The sequence below is a fragment of the Carettochelys insculpta genome, chromosome 3, assembly GCF_033958435.1.
Source record: "Carettochelys insculpta isolate YL-2023 chromosome 3, ASM3395843v1, whole genome shotgun sequence".
Lineage (NCBI taxonomy): Eukaryota > Metazoa > Chordata > Testudines > Carettochelyidae > Carettochelys > Carettochelys insculpta.
This window is the reverse complement of record NC_134139.1, coordinates 149552442-149564666: the sequence shown is the minus strand read 5'-3', so window position 1 is coordinate 149564666 and position 12225 is coordinate 149552442.

Sequence of the window (12225 nt, the reverse complement as noted above, 5' to 3'; positions counted from 1 at the left end):
GGATGGAGGGTGTCTTTAAAAAAAAGCGTCAATTCAAAAGCACCTACCTTGCAGAAGATTAATAGATTAAATACCAGAATCAGGCCTGAAAACCACCACTGTAAGATGACCTGAAATGAGATCGAATGCCAGCACAATAAATAGCAGACTTACTTCCGTAGAATTCTTTGACAAGTTTCACTGAGCAAAGGAGGTTGTGTATCAATAACTACAACAGAACAGCCAGCATAAGTTGGCAAAGGAATTTGAGACAAACAAGAGAACTGGATGCCTCTGCAGACACAGCTTTAATTAGACAATTTACAACTTAATTATAAAACTTCTATTTGAACACATCAGTACACTCTTGGTATCACAGTTAACTTGCATATATCAGCTTTTCAGATGAGAGCATTACGTATGAACAGTTAATGCTGACGCTCCGTCACTGTTCCTTTATACAGAAGGAGTACAGGCTACTTTTAAAAGAAAGTAAACACAAATATAAAGTTAACATTAGCCAAAAGGGAAAGGGCTTTATTACTAGCACAGCGAGTAAACAATGGAGTATCATAGCCATAGGTGGTGTTATGACAGCATTGCATTATCAATGGGGGTGGGGGGGGAGTCACGGTTCACACATGGCTGTTTAGTGCACAGAACAGATTTTAAACGCACTGAGTAAGACGGGATAGGTTGTATGTGCTGTAAGACACTGAGACCAAACCTGATGGGACGGTGCTTGCTCCTACCTCAAAACACACCTACGGGAAAAGATTGCATTTCTGGCATTCTTGCAACTCCATTTTCTGAGGCAGTAGTGTCCAAAAGTAATTTCACAATCACCACAGCCCGCCCCAGCCAGGTGCCGCACTGCCCCCCGAGTCAGACGCTGCCCCCCGCTGCCCCAGACACTACTCACCAGAGGTGCGCCACGCGAGCTGTGGCTGGAGCCACCACTGAGCGTGAGGAAGCTGTGGCCAGAGCTGCCGCCACACACGCAAGCAAGCCACGGGTAGAGCCATGCAGCGTGTGCGACACAACTGCTGGGGCCACAGGAGCCCAAGGCTCAGAGCCGCAGGAGGAGCCGCCCCCGCCGCTGCTGCCACACGCTTGTCCCACCAAGTGGGTGGGGGGTCACGTGCGCAGAGCAGATGGAGGTTCTCCATTTCACCACACCGCCATTTCCGGTTCATCACGTGTGGCAGCCAGGAAGCGTATTGGACGCTGCGGTTCTAAGGGGAACTGGCACTGTCACTAGAAAAGAAATTGCCCCGGCCTTTCTCTAGGGAGTATTCACAGTGGCTATTAAACCTGCTAACTGCTCGCTTCCTACAAGACAGGTGTGAGAGATCAGTGTTCAACACACACACAGTGGCTAACATTCAATACAGTAAAACAAAAAAGAAATATCTGTCTGGTAACAGAACAGACTTATCTTCAGTAAACGTCATTTATTGCAGGTTCACTTATCAGTGTGACATTGTCTGCATCCATCCAATCACAATGTAACGGGTCTTTATAGTTCAAATATTGCTTATTGCATTTCTTAACCCATCAACAGTTGCTTGCCAGGGAAATTACTCACTTATCCATGGATCCAGTTGGAGGCACTTCATTGTCCTTGTCAGGCAGTGAGCATGAAGTGCTTGTTGCTGTTTGTCGGGCACTAAATTTTTTTTGAAATGGGGTGACCAGAACTGGACACCAAATTCAAGATGTAGGCATGGCACGGATTCATATAGTGGAATTATGGTGCACGGCTTTGTCTTCTATCCTTTTGCTAATATGTTAGCCTTTTCGACCACTGCTTTGTATTGAGCTGAAGTTTTCAAAGAACGGTTCCTGGCGATTCCAAAAATCTCTCTTTTGAGTGTTAACAGCTAATTTAGAACCTATCATTATTTAGTGTGCAGTTAGGATTACATGCAGTTAGGATTACTTTTTCCAGATAGTTAATAAATATGAGGAACAGCAAAGGTCTCAGGAACAGATCTTTGGGAGACCCTGCTGTTTTCCCCTCTCTCCAGTGTGGAAACTAACCCTTGTATTTCCTTGTAGAAGCCCACTACATACAGAAGTGACACAGCTCCAATTCCTGCAAACTCTTATAGGGATACGCTTTGTGGATCAGCTCCTCCATTGGCGTAAATCTGCATAGCTCTTCTGAAGTACACTCACATCAATTTACACTAACCCATAATCCAGTCCTCTTTCAGTCACAGCGAGGCTTTGCAAACTCATTTCTCTACTGTAGAATGCCAGTGTTACAGATTACTAGGGAGTCCAAGTCTAGTCAGGTGTACAACAAAATGATCGCTCATTTGCATATTCAAGTGGCTCATTTGCATATTCACAAAGAAAACAAGCAGTGAAGACATGATTCTGCCAACAAACCCCGCCCCCCCGCCCACCCCTGTCGTCAGCCCCTTATCCCTGATTTTTTTCCAGGCATAAGGGACTGGTGACAGAGGGGGGTTTTTGCTGGCAGAAACACATCTTCACTGCTTGTTTTCTGCTCTGAATATGCAAATGAGTCACTCAAATATGCAAATGAGCAGTTATTTTGCATTTTCAAGACTACTCATTCACATCAAGCTATCAGCAATAGGGGTGAGTGTAGCACTACCCCGACAGCTTAGACAACAGCATGATTTTTATAATTGGGATGGTTTTGAACATACTACCAGACAATTAATTGTAAAAGCTCAGGATTTCACTAATTCACTGCTAGACTGCACTCCCTCATAAAATAGTTTTCAGAGGGTTCATTTTAAAAAAAAAGGAGATAAAAGCTTTCTACTCAAGTCACAAAGAATTTCCTATGACTTGTTTAAAAACAGAGTTCTGCTTTTCAGATGACTAAAACATTGAAGTGCCATAGAGGAAACAGCTAAAACATGTTTCTTTGTAAGAAGACTATTGTTCATAGTAGTCAGTTGGATTAGGGTTTAAAAAAGAGCTCGATAAATTTTTGCAGGTTAGGTCCATAAATGGCTATTAGCCAGGGGTAAAGTATGGTGCCCTAGCCTTCAGTACAAGGGCAGGAGATGGATGGCAGGAGATAAATCCCTTGATCATTGTCTTCTGTTCTCCTTCTCTGGGGCACCTGGCATTGGCCACTGTCGGCAGACGGGATACTGGGCTGGATGGACCTTTGGTCTGACCCAGTACGGCCATTCTTATGTTCTTATAGATTAAGCTTTTAATCCTTTGCTTCAAAATGTTAACCTATTTGGGTTTCTGGAAGTTGCTTTAAACACAAGGACCACTAGTTCCGAGTCTCTTTATACAGGTGGAAGTCTGTCTACTTCAACAGAATTACTTCTGATTTACATTATTGAGTGAGAGGATAGTAAGGTCCATGATAATCATGTCTGAGGACAGAGACAAGGTAGGTGAGGTAATATCTTCTTTTAATAGACAAACTTCTATTGGTGGATGGGACAAAGCTTTCCAGTTTCAGAAAGGTATTCCTCATATCTGGAAAAGGTAACCAGAGCATAAGAAATGTGTGATGATATATAATGATGGCATCTACTGCTTATGATAAATATTTAAAATAGCCACAGTTGAAACTGCAGATGCTCTTGAGAAGACCTATGCCCTAAAATCAGTGTGCTGTACATTTTATTGCTTATTATTTATTAGCAGCGAGTTGGGAATGAAAAATACATTTGTATACACAGCACAGAGAAGAAAACTTCCCATGACAACTGTGAGAACCGTTACTGCAGAACTTACAGCTTTCTTTTCAAAAAGGCAGCATCAATTTGAGGTTCTATCACTCATCATTGTCGCAATAACATTTCAAATGGAAACTGATGTAGTTTTCGGAGGTGGAGGCCTCATGCTTTATCAGGCACCCAAGTAATCTGAGGCTAATATGAAGGATGGAGCCCCCAGGCTAACTTCCTGGACAATCCAACAACTGGGGGATGGAAGGCATTTCAGTAGGGTTTTGCTCCAGAACCTCACTGCTGCTTCCCTCTCATGTGAGAGCCTAAGTGGTTTAGCTTTCTGGCTAGTAATGCAGGTGTTTGGGAAATAAGTACACAAATAGATGGCATTTCCACAATACAAAGTTCTTTGGACTCTAGACAAAGCTTTTTGAGCAACACCTCGCATTAATAGAAATCTATAGTAGGGAGACAACTTGCAATAGGCTGGTTTAGCAATTATAGTATGGATGACAATCTTTAGAGTAGGGTAAATTCTGTAAAACCTTGCTGATTTGAGCCCTACTTGATTGCGTAACATGAGTTCACTGTGGACTTCAATTGTAGCAAATTTTGAAAGTAACTGGCTGATGAGAAAGCTAAGAGCCACAACACCAAAACAGTCACGTATATTCTTAAAGTAAAACACATGTAAGGCAAACATCGGTAACTGAAAAGCTAACTTCACTAGGGGCCTATAAGACCATTAGTTTAACAAGAGAACTTTCATTGACTTATCTTACAAAATAAAGCTAAAGTTGCAAATCCAGGACATACTCTGGCCATCTAAATAGGACCTGGGAAAGCCATTTAACAATGTGTACAATCTTTGAAATGAATTGAGTATTTTGCAATCTGACATTCAAAGATTTTTCATGGAAATATTGCAGCTGATGAAAAAAAGTTTGTATGCTATTGCAAACTCTGAGGAGTGAAACAGACTGAATGAGTACCACCACTTGGGGGGCATGGAGGGTAACTGTAAGCACTAACCTGCAGACAGGCATAATGTAGGGACACTAGACTGTCTTTGTGCACAAGACATGAGTACTCACAGTGTTTGGGATATGGAGGTTATGAAAGTTGTCAAAGCAATCATATGTAATGATTAAGCCAAATTAAGTTAATGCATAGCAACTCTCTGTACAGCTATTTTAATAGGTGTACAATTTGAGAGCATGCACATGTTAAATGGAAAAAAGGATGCTACATATGGAAATCAGAGGGAACATCTGGTCAAGCTACTCTGTAAAGCTAGATTAATTCCCACCCACTCAGCAAAATCTGGTTGGTTCTGCCTAGTGGTATTTACAGCAAATCTGATTCACAGAATCGCAACCTCCTAATTCGTACTTGTTCCAGTTCAGATCCTCTGTTGGCGTCAATTGATAAAATTCCATTTGCTTCTGAGTAATCATCCTGACTTACACCAATGGAAGAACTGGCTGTTTTACTGTATGGGTGGTATTTCCTCTGCATGCTGGACTTCCCTGTGTGCCCGAGACCTTGTGTCTCCTTTATATTATCCATTGATATTGCTAAAGTTTTGATGACAACACTGATGCCAAAGATAATGTGTCAATTTTGGAGAAGGTTAAGGCATTGTAAATTGCACATTAGAAAATACCTCTAAGGGAGCTTCAAATGTTGTATCTTGAACCTTGTGTTAGCCCCTTATATTGTAAATTACACCAATTTAGACTAATTTAGCCTGATATCTTACCAGGAGCTTCAGAAAGAGCCCCAGGCAGAACAATAGACTGTATTTATTTCAGGAAAGAGTGTGGAAACCTAGCTTTTTATATTAAACTTGGATATGTAAAGAAAAAAAAAAATCCACCATTCATGGAAACTTACATCATCAGGGCAAAATATTCACGTGGTATCAAGTGGCATAGTTCAATGGACGTAGGACAATTAACACCAGCTGAAGATCTGCTCCACCTTTCTTGGTACGTACTCTAACTAATCCAGGGACTGATGAGGCTAGGGCTTGATCCTGAACGTTTTCAGGACATTGTGATTACCTCTTAAGTCAGGCTACAATTACGCATGCTAGTCACAGAATCCACTACTTATATTTACCACCAACATTTTCTTCCCCCGGGACGGGAGCTCCCAGCCAGCCCTCTCCTGGCACCTCCCACCTCCTGATCTGGTAGGGATATCCAGCAGCTGTCCAGCTGCTGCTGGCACCTGGGGGACTCTCTGCTGCTGCCCAGCTGCAACAGACCCCATGGCTGTGGCAGGTGAGACCCCATGGCTGCGCAATAGCCCCCCTTCAGATAATCAGCTGCAACCAAGGTCTGGGGGACCCCTCCAGCTCTCAAGTGCCTCTTGGGGTGAAGGAAACCTTCAAGCAGCCCAGCCCTGTAGGCATGGGGACAGAGCTCCCATGCACTGCATGGTGGGGCCCAGGTGGTCCCATCAGCAGTGTGTTCTGAACCAAACCATCCCTTTTGTATGGGATATTTTCAGTGAGTGTCAGCTACAGGTCATGGGCTTCAGTGAACTTTTGTTCTTCTCCCGTGACCTGTCCATGACTTTTCTAAAAATACCTGTGACAAAAAAACCCCAGCCTTACTCTGAAGGCACTAGAAATAGTGGCCCTCAGCACCTTGCAAGACAGGGCTCATGCTTTTGCTGGAAGGCGTGACAGTATTACTATGCTCCTCTCCCCCATGCTCTGATTCAGGCAGAGTAGTCAAAGGGAACACTGGGCTGGACCTGAATTAAATCTGAATTAATTAATTATTTCACTGATTTATTTGGCACATTTTACTGCAGGCTTCTGATAATTTCCTTGAGATCAAACATTATTTATGAGATGGCATAGTATATAATTTAATAGTTAAAAAAGTTATTTTAGACGTCTAGAATGTGCTCTAATTATACCTCCTCTCCCTCCCCAAACTTATGCAGAACACTGATGCTAGCTATCAAAGGAAACATCCGTTCTACATTTGTGATGTCAAGGAATGCTACAGTAGTAAGAGTCTGAACCACAGACTTGATGCAGTGGTAGACTCCCTGTTGCATGAGGCGGGACACAGCACTAGAAAACAGGAAGTAGGGATAAGTCTTGCATTGGCAGGGCTGGGTAAAGCTTTAGAGTATATTAGGCTTTTTTCTCCCCTCTTTCTGATTTCAGCTATTTTTATTGTAGACAATAAAATCCCAGGCCAAAACTTCCTTGCATTGTGCATGCAAATATTCTAATGAAATTAGAGGGGCTAGTCAAGCAAATATGACTAGCAGTATTTGGCACTTCCTAGCTAAGTAAATCGAATATAAAATTAAAAAAAAAACACAGCGCCCTAGAAATGTAACATCTAACAACAATCTTGAAGAGTCTTTACTTTTAAATCAAACCATCTGTCAATAGTAGCTGAAAACAACAGATAAAAAACAGCACTGTGGCCAGCAGCACTAAAACCTTAGGCTCTTATTTTTGAAAATCATCTCAAAATTAGACCCTTAAACAGAATGACCTGATTGTATAAACTGCTGAATAGCAGCCTCCAGTGACTTCTGCAAATCACGTCATTTATTTTACATTAAAAGTAAATTTAGGAGCTTAATTTATGGCTCCCATTTTTCAAAGTGTGAGCCTTTGGGATGACTCAGCAAAAGCAAGGCTATTTTAAAATGTGTTCTTCTCTCTTTGAAGTACAAAGCATGTTTAAAATTTCATCAGACTCATTCAACCCTATTAAAAGTGTGTGTGTGATTCCGGACACCAAAACTCTATAGAAGAAGTTTCTGTAGTTATAATCTTGACTTCAGCCAAGGCACTCTCCAATGCTTTATGGCACCTCTTTCACTTAATAAAATACAACAAATACAGCTATTAAATCCACTGGTACAATGGATGTGTGTACACTCTTCCAGTCCAAACATTTTCTCTTGATTATAGTTCTTGCAGCAAAGTGATAGCTAATGAAGCGGATGGCACTGAGTTTTTACAAGGTAGCCACAGCAAAAAGGATTCTCTAATGGTCCATTTTAACCAGCAAATGCTTGCCTGGATGCATACACAAGCTCTCCCACTGAAGTGTACAGGAGTCACTCACACACCTGAGAATGGAATTTGACTTAAAAGCCTGATCCTACATTTTCTTGCACAATCAATTTCCCTTAATGGCAGCATTAGCTGTATACACAGTTTTGAGGTTTAATTTGCATTAGGCTTGATTTTGATTTTCTGCCTCCGGTTAAACTGGGGTGACTACTGGCATCAGGTCAGATTCCACATCATTGTTTCTCTGATGCAACTTTTTATGCTATTTTTAAAAAAATATCTTGGCATTTGATTCAGCTACTGCATCTGCCTTCAACAAAGCTTTCCAGTTAAAACTAATTGCTTTCTAACAAATTTTGTAACTATAAATTGGTTAAAAAGAAATCCAGGGCGATCATTGCAATAAACTAAAAGGCTACATCATAATTAAAAAAAAAAATAAAAAGGCTGAAATACAGTGGGAAAAAACCCTCAAATTCAAAAAACTTATACTTCAAGAATCCCAAAACTTCAAATTCTTAAAAATACATACACATTTCTCTAAACAGGTTTATAATGCCATTCTGTGCAAGTGAGCTGGACATTTTTGGAATTATTGTCGTCTTCCAGATAAAGCGTCCAGGCATCTTTTTTGCCTAACAGTAATGTTACTGGCTATCTGTTCATTTATAGTTTTAGAGGTTAAAAAAAAAAAAAAATCAATGAACATTACAACTTATGAGTAGTTCTATTAAACTCCAGGAGTGAGCTTCTGGCCCCAGTGAAAAATGAAGTAGCTTTGCCAGGGAATTCAACTGGGTGGCAATTTTACCCAGTGACACTCATATGCATAAACTCACTCAGAACTGGGACATTATGTATTCTCTAAGGGTAGGTCTACAGTACAGAGTTATTCTGGAACAACTTATTCCAGAAATATTATTCAAAGAGAAGCTATTTTGGAATAAGACATCTACACTACAGAGAAGCCTCAAAATAAGCAAAACTTATTCCTACATAGCGTGTCCACACTCAATAGAGCCAAAATACTACATCTACACAGCAGCTTTATTTCAAAATAAGCTATTCCAGAATAGCTCATTTCAAAATAGCCTATATTCCCTGTCTACACAGCCCCTGTTGCAAAATATCTATTTTGGAATAGGTGCTATTCCTCATAAAATGAGGTTTACCAAATTTGAAATAATAATTTTGAAAATATTTCAAAATAGCAGTTGCATTGTGTAGATGCCTGCAAAGTTATTTTGAAATAGCAGGTGTTAGTCCAAAATAATTTTGTGCCCTAAATGTACAACATATTGGCTGGGTCTACATGTGCCCCTGCCTTTCGAAAGGGGCATATTAATGAGCAGGTTTGAAAGATGCTAATGAGGCACTGCAATGAATATGCAGTGCCTCATTAGCATAACGGCAGCCACGGCAATTTGAAAGTGCAGCTTTTCGAATCACGCGCCACCCATGGAAACGAGACCTTCCGACAGGACCCCCCCAGTTTTTGAAAGCCCTTCTTCCGATGACAGATAGGAAGAAGGGCTTTCAAAAACTGGGGGGGTCCTGTCGGAAGGTCTCATCTCCATGGGCGGCGCGATTTGAAAAGCCGCACTTTCGAATTGCCGTGGCCGCCATTATGCTAATGAGGCGCTGCATATTCATTGCAGTGCCTCATTAGCATCTTTCAAACCTGCTCATTAACATGCCCCTTTTGAAAGGAAGGGGCACGTGTAGACCCAGCCATCAAGTATGTGCCAGATCCAGGATGGCTACTCTCTAGTTTACTGTGGCTATGTCTACACTAGACATAGAAGTTGACTGCCAAGATGCTATTTTAACTATACCAATTGTGTAGATAAAATCAGTTTATCAGCAGTCGACTACAATGTCTCTCTACATAGAGAAATACAAACAGGAGCATTTCTCTCACTGACCTTCCTTAATTCTCTCACTTGCAAGGCGTTCCGGTGTCGACTTTGGCCCCAGAAAGCACCATTTTGTGCATGCATGAAATGAAACCCCAGAAGATCAACCCTGAGAGACGATCTTCTACAGTAGTGTGGCTCTTGCCTAAGTAATTATGTAAACTGTGTTTACTTTACATTGTAAGGGGGGGAAACTTTCTTGAATTCAGATTAAGAACAGCTGTCCAGAACTGGTTAACTTTAACATAATAAGGCTCCAAGCCACTGATCATTTGCCAAATCCATTTGTACAGTGAAGTTAAAAATGCAATAAAATATCTGATTATGAAACTAGGAGCACAACTTTTATCATAGGCAATATATTAAATTTAAAAATATATCTTTCTGTTTGAAAACATGACCTCCCCGAGGAGAGGAAACCAGAGCAGAGGAAGATGAAAACATACCTAAGAGGCAAAATTCTGTCCAGTGTTTGCTGGCAGCTCCTTTTACTTCAATAGAAGCAGCCTAAGATCAAAAGCAGATTTTGAATTCCTCTCATGTGATTTTTAGCATTTCCTTTAACAGAAACACTAGCAGCAGAATTAAGAGTGGAGTATGTGTAAACTGAGGCATACTAATTAAAGTGAAGAGAAATCAGCTCTCTTCAAAAAAGCAGTAACAGTTGGCATAGCAATAGAACTCAGTCCTGCAGAATGATCCCCGTGTCTCTTTATTCGTGCATGATCTAGTCAGGTGTCTTCCAACTTCACATATTACTGTGCTTGTGATAGTAGCTTATGAAAATTGTTACACCTAGGAGAGTCACTATGGCTACATTACCTCCCCCCACCTTTCAGAAGAGACATGTAAATGACCGGGATCAGAACTGTTTAATGAGGCATTGATATAAATATTCAGTGCCTCATTAGCATAATGGCAGCAGGTCATGGTTCGAAAGTGCTGCTTTTGAAATGCAAACTGGCCACGTAGATGCAGAAGCTTCAAAAATAAACTCCACAATTTGAAGCGCCCGCATCTACACAGCCAGTTTGCGTTTTGCAAGCAGTACTTTCGAAGCGCGACTGGCCGCCATTATGCTAATGGCATGCTGAATATGCATGTCAGCACTTCATTAACCTGTTCCCAAGTGCCTCATTAACATGCCCCTTCCGAAAGGGAGGGGCACGCATAGACATGGCCTATGTGGAGAATTAACAGACAGTTGATGAAGTAAACTGCAACTCATGAAAGCTTATGTCCTAATAAATTTGTTGGTCTTTAAAGTGCCACCAGACTCCCTGTTGTTTTTGCTGAACAGACTAACACAGCTGCCCCTCTGAAACTAAATGGGAAATGGGTCAGCTTTGTTTTCACTTGTATGCCTGTAAGTCAGAACAGTCATCCAGCAAACAGCTGTTGGACAGGGATCTTGGCCTCCACCAAATACAGCCTGGGCATTCTGGTGGCTTCATGAAAGCTGTCCCCACACTTAGTGGCCATTTGACCAGTGAAGCTAAAATACTTACTGGAATTGCAGAGTCAAACGATCATCAAATTGTTCTGGAAGAAATCTCCCATGGTTGAGGAGAAGCTCCATTACAAAGCTGAATAGCTATTTTAACAGAATCAGGGGGTTCTCATTGCTAAATGCCGTTAGACTAGATTCCAGAAAATCCATTTGCTAAGCTGTCAATTTTTAAAAAAGTGGTTAAGTCGTACCAGACCAACTTGTGCTCTGCTACATTGGGGTAATCCCTGGAGGCATTTTCTGCTTCCCTTACTCACACTGAGCAGTAACTGATGCTTTGATCTTGCAAGGGGCTGGGCAGCATGGCTTTATCCAGCAAAGCATTTATACACAGGCTTAAGTTCAAGCATGGGAGAATCCCCTTGCCTTTAATAGATTCCACCTTCAAGCCATGAGAACACCTGCTGCGTTTAAGTTATTTGTAAGGTCAAGCCTTACCTCTAGGAAACAGTCCAACCAACATCAATGGGACTAATGGTGGATTTGAGGTCTAGTCAAAGTAATTAAGGGAAACAAAATTAGGCCCCTAACTTTAGAAATGTTTTAATACAGCCAAACGGAGAGCTCTAAAATGTGAGCTGGGAAGTCATACCCAAATTACAGATATTATGTGTCGGCTTAGTATGGTCTCTCTTCCCAGGCTATAGGCGTAAGTTTGACACACACCTCACATGTTAAAGTATATGTGCCAACAAAATAATTGTTTTCAAAACACATCAACAGAACAGTTTTATTGCAGCTGTAGGGGGCAGTGGGGAATTGGGTTATGGCTGTCGAGACAGCATCACGTACTTGTCACTCTCTCCTCCACTCCTCACCACCCCAGTTTTATAACAGCCAGTCATAATGTGAATTTTTTATATGAATCATTTAGAGGGGTGTTTGGGTTTTTTTTTTTTTTTTTTTTAAATGAAAGCATTCTGCAGCTCAGATCTATTGCAACAAGCATGTTCTAGCCCAACTAGCACAGTGAACACACTGATCAGAAATCTGCAGGTTTTCGACTTACACCAAGTTTTTTGTGCTGTTTTCCACCACAGATTGAAACTTTCTTGTTCAGCACTCTCTGGTCCAGCAACA